A 14608-nucleotide genomic window follows, 5' to 3' on the forward strand; every position below is an offset into this window, starting at 1 on the left:
GTGAGCATTGAACTCCAGAAAATGTTGGCTCCCCTGCTAATGATAACTACAGAAGTGAAGGAGAGACTACAGAGGGATATAGAGTGAAATTGTGGTAGGACAAAGCACGTGTGACCAATCTTAGTTAACAGAGACAACCCTGGCAGTGTTCACACTAGGTCAGGAACTGGTGCTGGAAAACGTTGGCTCTTTTGTTGATGGTAATTAGTGCTTTACAGTCACCATATAGGAGCCTATAGTCAAACAGATAAAACTTAGCCAATTTTTTTATTCATAGAGACAATCCTGGTGTATCTACATTGAAGGAGGAACAAGGTACTGGAAAATGTTGGTTCCTTTGTTGATGGTAATTAGTAGAGCTTCAGGGTGACTAATGAGATTGGAGTCAAATGGTAAGGCAAAACTTGGATGGCCAGTTATTCATAGGGACCAGCTAATCAGTGCCTGTGATTGGTGAGGCTCTGGGCCCCTGAAAACGTTAGTTCCTTTGTTGACAGTAATTGGGAGGGCTTTAGGATGAATAAACAGGAGCCCAAGAGAAACTGGTTTAGGATAACACCTAGAAGGCTAAGTTGGAAACAGGACAAGATTGGGAAAGGTCTACATACTAAAACTATTGACTGGGTCAGTGGCCCTGCCCTGCAGGTGGTCAAAGGAGAAGGATTCCCATGAGGTCTGATTCATTAAAAAAAAAAAAAAAATCTAAGACAATAGGGTGAGACAAACCAAAAGTCTGTCACACAAAAAAGAGGGAGCTTCAAACAAATAGAGTTGAAGTTGACATTGAGAATAAAAAGAAATGTAGATGCAGGGAAAGAGAAGGGGAAAATGCATACTAGAAGAAAGATCAATAGTACTGAAAATGAAATGAGAAAGGGCAAGGAGGCAAGAGGAAAGCAGTGTCACACATGGAGGAGAGGCAAATAAATCAAATTTTTCTTTCCTTCTCTTTCATTTACTCCTGCCTTTGTTTTCCTCTTTTCACAATTAAGGAATGCCTACTATATGTCAGGCTAAGTACTAGAGACAAAATAGTAAGAAGACTCCACCTCTGCTCTTTAGGTCATTGCTTGGGAGAACAATGCTTGGGAGATTATAACAGTAAAGTGCTAGTCAAGTGGACTCAAGCTTTTAAGAGAAATTAAGGACTGACATAGAATGAGGACAGATTGTATATCCAAAAATTTGGCTACCAGGGATCCCATCCTGATGAAGATGGAAAAGTGAGCCTGCTGTGGAGAACAGCCAAGGTTAAAAGGATAGGTAGGTAGCTGTGAAAAGCCACTTCCCAGGGCCCAGAGGCTCTGAGGGGCCACAGACTCGCCCCTCCCCGGCCCCCCCCCACCCTGCCTTCCGCCCCATCTCATATTCCAAGATCAATTTGCCAGTGGCTGCCATTCTTGGAGTAAAAAAGTTGGATGGCCCATGCTCAGACACCTCACCACCAACCTTCCATCATCACAGGAGCAACTGATTCACATCATCCTGCATCTAGTGGCTTGACTACCTCTGGAAGATGCTGCCATCCAAATGCCTTTAGTCAAGGGAATCACTCAACACTGCAGGTGTGAGGGCAAAAAAAGGAGATTCTATATCTGTATTTGTGTTTGGAGTTTGGATTGGACCAACTAGAGTATCACCAAGCAAAGTAGATTAAGTAGATTGTGAAAAATTCATATTTTTAAGCATTACCAGCTAATGCATGGTTACTCTTCAACATATTGTTGAATAATGCTTTTCTTCCAAAGGATTTTGAGGTGGTTTGTTGTTGTTGGTACTACATTCCCATTTTCACTTAATAGGAAGGAAAGCTCCCCAAGAAAGAGAAATTTTAATGGGAACAAATGCAGCAACCCTGAGTATTAACATCACAATGGAAACTCTTCAGAAGCTGCTGGCTACTGGAGAAGTTTAGCCTATGTGCTAAGAATGGGAAAAGGATTTCAAGAGGAAGAAAACTTCTCTTCAGATATCTACAGTATTCTACCCACCTACACAAAAGGTAAAAATCATTGTATCCCTAATGTGGACTTAAATAATAATAATACAGAAATAGAAATAATGCATTAATTTATTCTCTTTAAAGATTCTAGCATACAGAATACAGAGTAAATGTTGAAACCCCAATTTCCCCCCTCACTGACCTATCCCAAAGGTAACTAATTTAGACAATTTACAGTTTTTTATGAATTTACATAATTGTATTTTTTCAATATAACCATCATTAAGCTATATGTTTTTCATATAAGCACATTGAACTTTTTATTCTTTTAACAGCTACATGAATACTAGATTGTGCATGAATCCTATTTTGTTTGACATTTTCTGCATGGACAGTGAGTTTTTTTCCTATTGTATTATTAAGTACATTTCTACCAAGATAATCCTTATATAAGGATCTATGTGCCATGAATTATTACATAAACTGAAGTATAATTAAAGTCAACTTAAATAGTTTTCCTTTATAAGAACTGTGAAATGTTCCAATAGAATTAAAACAAAAAAAAATTAAGACCAAAAAGCACAATTTTTATTAAATATATGTAATTTTAAAAATAAGTGTCATTTCTTTAGCATGCATAGGGGAAGGGAGAAACAGGGAAGAGTTGTGAAGGAGAAAGGAAGACACAGGTAAAATCTTTACTCTTTCTGAAGCTCAACGGGCAAGGTATTAATAACACACTAAACACATTTTCTAAAACAAAGTTCCTCTGCTTTTCAAAGCTCAAAGATATGGATAAATTTGCCAAGTTTAAGAATTCCTACGTAAAATATAAAAGAGAAAACTTTCCTCAGATCCTGTTTTCTTAGTTTTCAATGAAAAAAAAACAAAAACAAAAAAACACCACTGTGGACCAAAGAAAATGGCTTTACAGATTTGAGGAACCAGAAGTTGAATTTCGTAGAATAACACCCTTGTCCCACAAAGCCCCTAAGTTCTAGAATATTTTTACAAAATACCTTGGAAAGTGCATTTTTGTCTGTATACATGGACCAGCTCATATTAAGCAAAGGTAGAGATCAGATGGGGAACAGTTTATCCTCTTCTCTGTTGCAGTTCTAGTCACCAAGCTTGGAATTCTTTTAAGACTCTATTTACTGGGATATCTGGGGGGCTCAGCTGGTTAAGGGTCTGACTTTGGCTCATGTCATGACCTAATGGTTTGTGAGTTTGAGCCCCACGTTGAGCTCTGCAGCGATAGTGCAGAGCCTGCCTGGGATTCTCTCTCCCTCCCTCTCTGCCCCTCCCTCACTCTCTTAAAACAAATAAACTTTAAAAAAACCGTATCAAGAATGTGTAGTATCAAGTGATCAAGACACAACTGAAGATCTGACTTTAATTATTAGTCCGGAAAATAACTTGACACTAATCATCTTTCATTTCTCAGAGGCTGAAAGATCCAAAAACAGACAAGGTCACAGACAGGGCATGGTCTTTTAGTCTCTTTTTATGTATGTATTTATTTAACCAACTCATACAGAACTTTCTACAGTCCAGGCTCTAAGTTCTTTGCACTCTGCCTGTTCCTCATCTATAAACTAGGGGTAATAATAATAATACCTACTTCATGGAGTGGTCAGGAGGTTATATGAGGTTAAGTAACCTGCCTGAGGCCACGTATCTAACACCATGCTCCATCTCCTTTACAACTGGTTTAACATCTGCTTCCCTTCACTACTGGTTCATTCATTCTCCCAATTTACTGCAAAGAATGACAGAGGTAGGATTCATCTAAAAGATCTATTTGATACCTTTCACTCATCTGCAAGTTTTTTAGTACTTGTTTTTAATGGGTGCTCAGTTGAAATTTACAATATAGGAAAACATTGTTAAATATTCATTTAAATCTTGGTTTAAAGTCTCATCATATGCGGAGCAAGAAGATCTCTTTTGCATTGTTGGTGGCAATGAAAGAGTGCAGCCACTCTGGAAAACAGTATGGAGGTTCATCGAAAAACTAAAAATAGAGCTACCCTACAACCCAGCAACTGCACTACTAGGCATTCATCCAAGGGATATAGGTGTGCTGTTTAAAAGGGACACATGCACCCCATGTTTATAGCAGCACTATCAACAATAGCCAAAGTATAGAAAGAGCCCAAATGTCCATCGATGGATGAATGGACAAAGAAGATGTGGTATATATACACAATGGAGTATTACTCGGCAATCAAAAAGAATGAAATCTTGCCATTTGCAATTACATGGATGGAACTGGAAGGTATTATGATAAGTGAAATTAGTCAGTCAGAGAAAGACAAAAATCATATGACTTCACTCATATGAGGACTTGAAGAGACAAAACAGATGAACCTAAGGGAAGGGAAAAAAATAATATAAAAACAGGGAGGGGGACAAAATAGGAGAGACTCATAAATATGGAGAACAAACTGAGGGTTACTGGAGGGGCTGTGGGAGGGGGGATGGGCTAAATAGGTAAGGGGCACTAAGGAATCTACTCCTGAAATCATTGTTGCACTATGTCAACTAATTTGGATGTAAATTTTAAAAAATAAAAAATAAAATTAAAAAAATAATAATAAATTTTAAAAAATAAAATCTCATAAATAGAAAATATAAATGAATAAACTAAAAATTTTTAATAGTTTTGAGAAATTATGAAATTTTCTCCTTTTAACTACTACCTGACAACAAAATTTGATCTTTGGAGTAGAAAAGGAATTTGTTCAGGCTTCGGTTGATCTGGTTGAACGGTAAGCCAGTTTGTGCTTTTCTAAATAAACTTCCCTAGTCTGGGCAATTACTAACCACATGTTAATTAGTGATAGTGATCCAACATTAACATGCAAGAAATAAAGTGACCAAAGACAAAAAATTGCATTTCCAAGTATGCCATTAGTATATGCCATTGGTATAAGCCTCCCATATTCATTCCTCTTTACGTGCAACTTCCCGGAGACAGTGTTTTTACCTTCTACGAAATGGCCTGAGCAGCATCTCCCATGCGTGGGTGATTCAGGGCTCTCCCCTCTCTAATCCAGGCCCCCAGTTGTGTGGCTTCTAGCTGTGGATTTACATTTAAACAAGTTAATTAACATGGCGCTCATTTCACCTTATAGGATGCCCAGGTTCTGTAGGCATCCTTAGTTTCAAAGACCCAGTTCAACAAGGGCATCAGGCTAAACCACAGGCTGGAGGTTTCCGGTTAGGCAATTGCTTTTCTGTCATGTCTATCCCCCACCCCACCCCACCACAGGTTTTTCTCGGACTTTTAGAGAATTCTTATTCCCTTGCGAAGTATCAGAAAGTTTTGCTTCTATCATGACTTGTCCTTCCTCATATTTCCCTAGACTGTGAAAATTACTTTTACTCCATTAATCTCATTTAAAAGTCCTATTCCTGGTTTCTTTAGTTAATGGTTAAGCAAAATCATGGTCTAATTAAAGTACTATTAGGCCTTCGTCTAATAAGAGTACTTTTCGGGAGAATTTTTTTCTTACACGCAAGAAGCATGTAAGCATGTGTTAGCATGTGTTAAGTAGCATGTGGGGAATTTTGAAAATTCAGACGAAAGGTAGGGAACCAAATCCCCTCTAATCTCACTATCCTGAGTTAACACACTAATAACATTTTAGTGAATATCCTTATACTTTTTCCACATGCATATTTTTTGAATAGTTCCTTTAGTAATGTTTTATATACAAAAGTATTTTTTTAATTTCTTGCTGCAATTTTATGTAACGTCAATTTTAGTATTCACATGGATATGCTTTAATTCATTTAACCAGTATGCTATTGTCCTCAGTATGCTATTGTCCCTGAGGACTGGTACCTAGAAGAGAATGAACAACCAGAGACCCTGAGAACAGGAGCCACATGGTATGATGGCAGTCGTCATCTGATGGGTAGGAAAAGACTGCATTTGTGGTTAAATGTGGAGCAGTAATTATGTTAGATAGAGGATTCTTTACCACTGTTTCCACTGACGGAACAAATGGTTCTATCCTACACAAAGAAACTATAATGTTTAAACATTAAACCTCTCTTGAGGGGTTTACCCATCTCTCAGTACATTTCTTTAAAAATGATCTTCAAAGTCACGTTCAGCATTAGACACAGAGACCAAAATAATTACAGAAACATGTACATATGTGGGCTAAGCTACACATACTTATTTCCTAGTTTTGTCCACTGAGAAAACCCAGAAACAGCGATACACACCCCAATAGCAACAAGCACACTCAGCACCCAGATCTTGGTTTCTAATACCATTCTCCAATAAAAGAAACCAGGCTCCTTGAAGAAATGGCTGATTCCAGGGCTGATTTTTGAGGGTGATGAAAATGTCCTAAAACAGACTGTGATAATGACTGTACAACTTAGTGGATATACTTAAAACCATTAAATTGTACACTTCACATGGTTGGATTTTATGATATGTGAATTCTATCACAATAAAGCCAGCATTTTTTTAAAATGGAGGCATGTTCAACAAAATACCTGACCAGCATGCCTCAAAATCATCAAGGTAATCAAAAACAAAGTCTTACATACTGTCACAGATAAGAGGCAGTAGAGGAAACATGAAACTAAATGTACAGTGGTATCTTGGATAGGATCTTAGAACAGAAAAAGGACATTAGGACAAACCAGTGAAATATGAATAAAAAATGTTCATAGCAATATACCAATGTTTGCTCCTTAGTTGTGATAAATGTAGCACACAGTAATGCACTCAGGTTTGACTCCACAGTCTGGTGTTTTTAACCACTGAACACCCTGTCTCTCTTGTAGCCCTTACTTATGGGAGCTGAGCCTTGTTCCTGCCTGAGTGCTGCTTCAGTCTGGGACCACCTCCCATTCTGAGGTTGGGATTCATAGACATGTGGGGATTGGGACTAACCCTGAACCATGTTAGGTATACTTATCCAGGCCCTCACAGTGGAAGCTTATCTATCTCATCCAAGCCTACCACTGAGATCCCAGGAGACATCATGAAAAAAAGTTGCACAGGTTTAAAACAGAATTATCACTTTTTTCATAGCTCTATGTAGAGATTAAAATATAAAGCAAAATCAATATATCTGACAACCATGTTAATGACTCTCTTCTGTTCAAGTCATGAGATGATTCACCATGGAGTGGGCATTCAAATGTTGAATAAATAATTAAATGAATTAGCTTTCAAAGGCATTAAATATCTTTTCTTCAAACATTTAAAAAGTTAAATTCTGCTTTCCCAAAGACCTCTGAAGACTGAAAAATCACCGTCTATAATCTGATACAAATTAGCTTGAAAGAGGAAAAGATCTTGCAGATGGTGGTTCTCTCTCTGATAGAACTCTGGTCCTGCTTCCAAGAAGCATGGTGCATTTCTAGTTTCAAACTAAACTTGACAGGGATGCCCCAAACATTACTTTTGTGACCCAAGACATGGACAAGACTAATAGGAAGAGGCACTGGCTGTCAAGTGTGGAGGTTCAGGGGTTGAGGGAGGGGGGAGGGGGCATGGCCTCCCTGACCATTAGTATCTGCAGGGCTGAAAGGCAGCCTGTAGCTATAAAGAAACCCCCCAAATCGGAGTTCTCCACCTTTAACCAGGTATGCAAACTTCCCACTGTTGGAGCCTGACTTGCACTTCGGGATTAAATACAACCGTTTTCCCAGATCTTTACCAATTCTCATCTTCTACAGACTGGAATGAACCACAGATAAGTCTCAAATAACCTTGAGGCCAACAGTATTTCCTCCCCCACTAAACGTCTTTACAGGCTCAAGTTATGAAGAAATAAAATTAGCTAGTTTGCGTTTCTATGCCTTTCCCTCTTCTTTCCTTCCCAATGACCAAGATGATAACAAGCAGTTCAGTAACTATAAAGTAACTATAAAGTCAGGTGGTAAGAAGACAGGAAGCAGAAAGCATAAATAATTGGGCTTGCATTAGCATGGATAGGTATCAATAAGCATTTTCAGCTTAAATTATAATTGTACCAAGTCATGCTACACAAGCTCCAACAGCCTGCACCCACCAATTTATATACCCTATTTTTATTCTTCCTAGAGACCAAAAAGCTCCAGAAGTGTAATAACTGATAATTGCTTACAACAAATTAAAACTGACTTCACATCATTTTTTCCCCTAGACATCTGGTTGCAAATGTATTTGAGACAGGATGACTTTTGGTGCTAAAGGATGAAAAGAGAAAGGAACCAATTAAAACAGGAACTCTTTTCCAAGCTAAATCAGAAACTTAGCTGGTAAGAGCTGTGCCTCAACTTGGGTGTTGGGGGCAGGGAGAGGGGAGATGGGATATTCTGGACATGATTAACCTTTACTGTGCAAAGAGGACCCTTAGTAAATCTTATTTCCTGAACTATTAGAACAGAATGGATGGATTGTATTGGCCCATAATTTCATTGCCTAAACTGCAAAACTGAACTAAGATTTTTTTTTCCCCTTTGTTGTTCAAATTTTCAACACAGGTAGCATTTAACTTCAGTTGTAAATGGCATAGTCTGTGGACTCCTGCTCTCTGGTTCAGTTCTTTTGGCTCCTAATGCCAAGCTCCTATCCATCACATGAGTCATGAGTGTGACCTACCAGCCCAGTGCTCTGTACCCTTGGGCCACAAGAGACATTTGAGCCTCCCGGGGAGAAGAGACTACTTCTGTCAAGCCTCTCCAGTGCAGAAAGGACCTAGGGATCAGATTGCAGACAATTCCTCAGTAACTCCCTGTCTGGAGAAGCACACCAGGCACCAACTCTGCAGATACTGTGTGAACCTGCCTGACCAGCTAGACAGTCACAGCCCTAGGAGGACAGGACATAAAAGCAATAAAGCCACACACTACTCGATTCCACCTCTTGACTTCGGTGGCAACACGCAGAGGGCCACTCATACTTTCCAGAAAGCTGTTAAGAGCTACTCAGAACTGGGTCTGCCATCTCTTTCCCACCCTCCCTCCCCGACTGCTGCCCCAGTACAGTATCCCTGCTTTCTGTCCATCCACCTTCTCCTGGTTGCTCACAACTGCACCTTGCACAGGGCCAACACAGCCTCTCAAAACCCAACTTTAATTTACCTTAAGTTCCCACATCCCTATGTAACTCGTTCTTTTAGAATCACCTAGCTTAACTTCCTGCGGCAGGAAATAATGATCAAGTATCTAGGAGAAGCCCTCATGCCTGGCCGTGTCTCAGGTCACTGGCCAGTCTTTGAACAGACTGCCCAGCTCTGTTCCTGTCAGTTGTAGCTTGGAATGTTTAAGGTCACATGAGACAAAACCAGTGTACTGAAGCAGCGGAGGCTGTGGGCGGAACAGGCAATGTGTACATATGACCATTTGCTGGAAAACTGTTATGTGTCAGCATTGCACCGGGTGCTACATTTCAAATACCTTATTTCGTCTTTACAACAATCCTAGTAGGTAAGTAATATTTTCATCTCATTACAAGTGAGGAAAAAGGTTCAGAAAGATTAAGTAAACTGCCCAAGATTATACAGCTGATCACAAATGCTGGAGAAACAGCCTCAAGAAATCTCCCTATCCCCTGTTACTTCTCTGCTGCTGACCTGCTTGTCACGTACCAGCCGCCTTTGACCTGCTTTACCCAACCTTTTAAATTTGGATGAGGAGAGTCCGGTTTCTCTTTCAAGCACAGATAATGGTACTTTATGAAAACTAAGCCAAACAGCAAGCAATTAAAAACAAATATAAAGCTTAGAACATAACCTTGACCAAGCATTTGCTGAGCACCTGTTGCAGGCCAAGCATCATTATGGGTGTTGATGGGACACAAAAATCAAGACCCATTCTCTCCCCTCACTAAGTTTACAACTGAGTATGGGGAATAAGCAAACAACTGCAAAGTAAACGGAATAAATGCCATAGAACAGATGTAAACCATGTGTTACAGGAATGTAGAGGAGAGAGCTAATGCTCTGACTTAAACCAAGGAAGGCTTCTCGGAGGTGACTGGAGCTGGGCCCTAAAGCGGTAGCTAGTTTCATGTCATTTGGTGGTCACACCAGCCTGGGTAGAGCATGGCCTGGTCCCCCACAGAGAAGAAAGATGCCTCAAGTGTGGGGAATGGCTAGAAAATAGTTTTAGAAGATAAATCTGGAAAAATAATTATGTGGTAGGTAAAGTGGCCAGGATGCTATTCTGTGGACAGAGGAGGTTATTGATGTGCTCTGGGCAAGTAAGGCGACCAGAAGGTTCTGAGTCCATCACCTGTGTTTTGAAATGGAGGTACTAGCTTGGAGAGGGAAGAAACAAGGGGTGGAGAATACTGCTGTCACTGCAAGAACATAGTTCAGAGACAACTGAGGGCCTGGACTGTGGTGGAAGCTGGGAATGGAAAGGAGCCGACTGAAGGGCCATCTGGAAAGGAGGAAGCAAACTGGATATAGGTGTGGAGGGCTGGCTATGGTGAAGAGCCAGAGGAATGGAGCATGACAGGACCTCCTCCGGGTCTGGAGACTTGTTCTCTGGAGTCCAGCTGGGGCTCCAGTGCTGGGCACAGAGCAGGTGCTCAGTGGTTACTGCCCCGAATGAACTCAGGTCTGCTTGGAGGGTAAGAAGTGTCAAGTTACATACACCTTCTTCTTACTAAATAAAGCAAAATGTTTAGAGGAATTGTGATGATGGGTTAAAAAATCTCTCTCTTCTATCATTGAACTACAAAATAAATGCAGCCCATGGCTGCCTCATGTTTGCCAGTCCACTCAGCAGCACCAATAAACCTTGGAAGATGAATCTCATTATTCTTTATTTTTGTTGGATAATGAACTAGTGTTCCCTGCTATAGCAAAAAGGTGAAAACACTGAAATCCTAAGACCCGTCTAACCTTCTTTTCTTCCAACTCTGCTTATATCTTCATCAAGAAGAGTACTTACAAGATGTCTAAACAAGAGATAAGAGGCTGGGGCACCTGGGTGGCTCAGTCGGTTGAGCGACCGACTTCGGCTCAGGTCACCATCTCACAGTTTGTTGAGTTTGAGCCCCGCATCCGGCTCTGTGCTGACAGCTCAGAGCCTGGAGCCTGCTTCAGATTCTGTGTCTCCCTCCCTCTCTGCCCCCACCCCCGCACCCCCACACTCTCTCTCTCCTTCAAAAATAAACAAACAAAAAAATCTTTTTTTTTTAAAAAAAGAGATAAGGGGAGGACAGTTTCTGAAAGAAACCTCAATTGCCAGTTGGCCAGTCTAACCAGAAGCACCATGGGAACTGCTAAGGCCACCTGACATCAGGACTACCACCCCACTTCTTTAATTCTGTGGTTTTCTGCTTGCCACACAGCCAGGCCCTTAACCACCCAATCTCACTTAATACAGAAGATCGAACAAATCCCTAATAATTGCATGGTATTCTCCAAGCACTCATATTTTAATTTACAATTCTAACAATTTGCCAAAGAACCAGACTGTCTGCCGAAAGTTAAAACAGTAATTTTTAGAAGCACAGCAACTGCACTTAGGGTTGTAACACAAAAAGCTGAAGCTACACATAGGTTAGAATATAAGTGGTTTCCTATTTGGTGATTTCAAGTTATGCAGGCTAGGTCACCTGGTTGAGCTCAGTTTCTTCGCTTAGGTGTCTGATGCTTGGAATTCTACTATTAGGCATGTACTCCTTTGAAGTATGCCTTGTCCTCTTGCAGGTCTTTCAAAAGCATTCCATTTTTATATTTTATGAACCAGGCTCTAAAAGTTCAAAGATGAGGAAATCACTGGTCCTATAAATCAAGAAGTTTATAGTCTGAAGAAGTGTTACTCGTAAAACAGAAATAAATGAAACAACAGTCATGGAATTCACCAGCAGTAGTGGGAGCTGAGGAGTGCTCCATTCTACAGACATGATGAACTAACAAGTTTTCATAGAGGAAACCCTCACAAATATTCAAAGCTGACTGAATGTGTGCACCGTGGGGCATGAGGACCCTGGGGCTGGCGCTCTAGGCCGCAAGAGCAGTAGGGGCCAAGGTGAGAAGTGGAGCAGCAAGGGAGGTGAGGGACCCGTAGCGGATCAGCCTGCCAGCAGAAGGCAGTTAGGCCAGATTGGTGAGCAAGAGTGAGGCTATGTATAGCCTCAAACATACAGCAGGTCACTTGAACCATACAAACAGCATGGGAAAAGCCTATGTGACTGACTAGCTGACTACAGCTTATCAGAGACGTCACATACAGCAAAAGAAAAGGGCTGGTATGACTCTCAAAGGTAGCCGGGCCACCACACACAGGAGCTTTTCAAGTGCTCCTGGCTTATCCAGCACATACTCCTAACTGGTCACAATTCCAGCCTTTGGTTGAATCACAGTCCTCCACAATTTCGCACCAACTCTCCAGTTTTACCTTCCCAAACCACCCAAGCTGGTCAAAGTTGATTCACTTGGGGCTCCTCCTGGCCTCCACTCACCTGGAATATGTTCTACCTCTCTGGAGCCTATCACCAAGACTCCGCTCCAATCCAGGGGGTGACCTAAAGCACTTGAACATCACATGAGCTTGAGGTGTTTCCCCTCACCTCTCCACATTTTATGGAAAGTGCTGCCTGAATATTTAATTCTGCAATTACTCACATGCTGACTTATCACTTCCATTTTGTTCCAAACTTCTTCACCCAACTATGAGATTGAGAGGACAAATGTCTCATTATTGCATACACCACTAGAATCAGAACAGAAAGAAAACTACACGAAATTTGTGTAGTTTTCAAGTGCAAGATTGGAGGAGACAAGAGACAGTTCTGTTCCCTCTTAGTTAATATCAAGTGGCGTAGTTGAAAACAGATGATCCCATCCCACCCCATCCTCAAAATCTGAGATCTGACATGGTATAATTTTATTTGAATTATCCCAGCTAAATGAGCACAATGGGATTATTAATCTCGTATCTTTTGTTACATCTGCACTGCCATCTGTTTTAAATACCTGACTATGCTTACACCAGCATTTTACAGAGAAGGCATATTCTCATAATGTATTCACTTTTCCTACATTTTGTCACTTGACCAACCAGGTAATATTATTCCTACATCACATCCGAGTTAACCACTGCCCAGGAGATTGCTGCCTTGCCGAAGGCAGCACAGCTACATGGAGTCAGAAATACATCAAGTTAATTAGATTTCAGGCTAATGTTTTATAAGCAGAATTAGGAAGAAATACTTCTAAAATAGATTCCCAAAATAACACCTAGCAAATGAACTAGGAATCTTACTCTAGGTCATTAATATTCTAAGATTTCATGACAGATTCCTATTCCCAATTCTCAATGTTTTTCTACAATGGTTCCCTTCTGAGATCCAGAGAAGTCACACAAAGGTGAAACTGTATATAAGAGAGTTATGCTTTAAGTAAGCTTTAAATTCAATTTATTCCCAAACTGTGATGAATGTTAATTCCCTTTGTGTCTTGATGAACTCTAAAACATTCAAGGGATGGCCATCACTGTGTATTTAACAAAAAGATTTTTTTAGTGTGTTATGTGACTGTTTCCCGTTGTTTTACAAAGAGAAATCAATATAGTATTTAATGTGTAGAAAGCATATTTGGCATGTGTAAACCCAGTAAATATTCACTTTTATACAGTATAGAGGGTGTATAGTCTACATGCTAAAAAGCACAGGATAGTTTTAAGCCTCCGTAGTAATAACTGTAACTAACAAAGCAAAGCTCCCAAGTGAGAAGTACACATCCAACTTGGATCTAGGCAGACTCTATACATGTTTACTTTATGTAGCATGGTATACCTGTCTCTCCCCTAAGATGTGTTGAGATTTTTAAACATCTCTATCTTTGCAAAATATTCCAACTCTTAACATCAAAACCAAGAAAGACAACTCTTTCAATTATTAAGGATACAAGTATATTTTATACGTATCCTTTGATGTGCAGAAAGGAAAAAAAATCAAAATACTCAGACACCACGGTTCTCAAACTATTCAGAGGTACTCCAAGACACTGCAGCAAACTCAGATACACGCAAGGTGAACTACTAGCTTGTGGTAGGTCCATTTCAACACAGCAGCATGCTGTACTCCTTTCAATGTCTTATCTTTGCAAAGCTAAGTATTCAGTGGCTGCTGTGATAAAAAAAGTACTGTGCAAAACTCAGCATGGACTAGAAAACGGAGATAGCAGTGTTCATCTATACCAGAGTTTATCAAGTTGCACAGTCCCCAGTAGAGCATACATTTAGTAATTAACTCCAGTTATTCAAAAATGAGATACATTGTTTCTTTCAATGGATGTGTAATATTTTTTCAAGTGGCTACTATGTTGTTAGGACAAATATTTTTCAAGTTGTTTCAACATTACTATCACTTAAAAAATGGAACTATTACTTATTTTGGTCTAGGGTTGCTATTAAAAAATCACTAACGGAACTGTGAAAGGAAAGCATGAAAACCCCTACTAAATTCACTTCAGTTGCTTTAAGAACCTGACCAGGAAAAGAAAAGAAAAAAAAAAAAGTAAAAAAGATCTTCCGAAATGTTTCCTATTCAATGGCAAATTATTAAATTTCTCTTTAAGCAAAAATCTGAAAACAGGCTAGAATGGCAACATAAATACTGAAATATTCCAAGATACTGCATTTACTTAAAAATCTCAAGGAACTTTTATCAACTTTGGGGAAATT

This window comes from Acinonyx jubatus, chromosome C2 (genome assembly GCF_027475565.1).
Source record: "Acinonyx jubatus isolate Ajub_Pintada_27869175 chromosome C2, VMU_Ajub_asm_v1.0, whole genome shotgun sequence".
Taxonomy (NCBI): Eukaryota; Metazoa; Chordata; class Mammalia; order Carnivora; family Felidae; genus Acinonyx; species Acinonyx jubatus.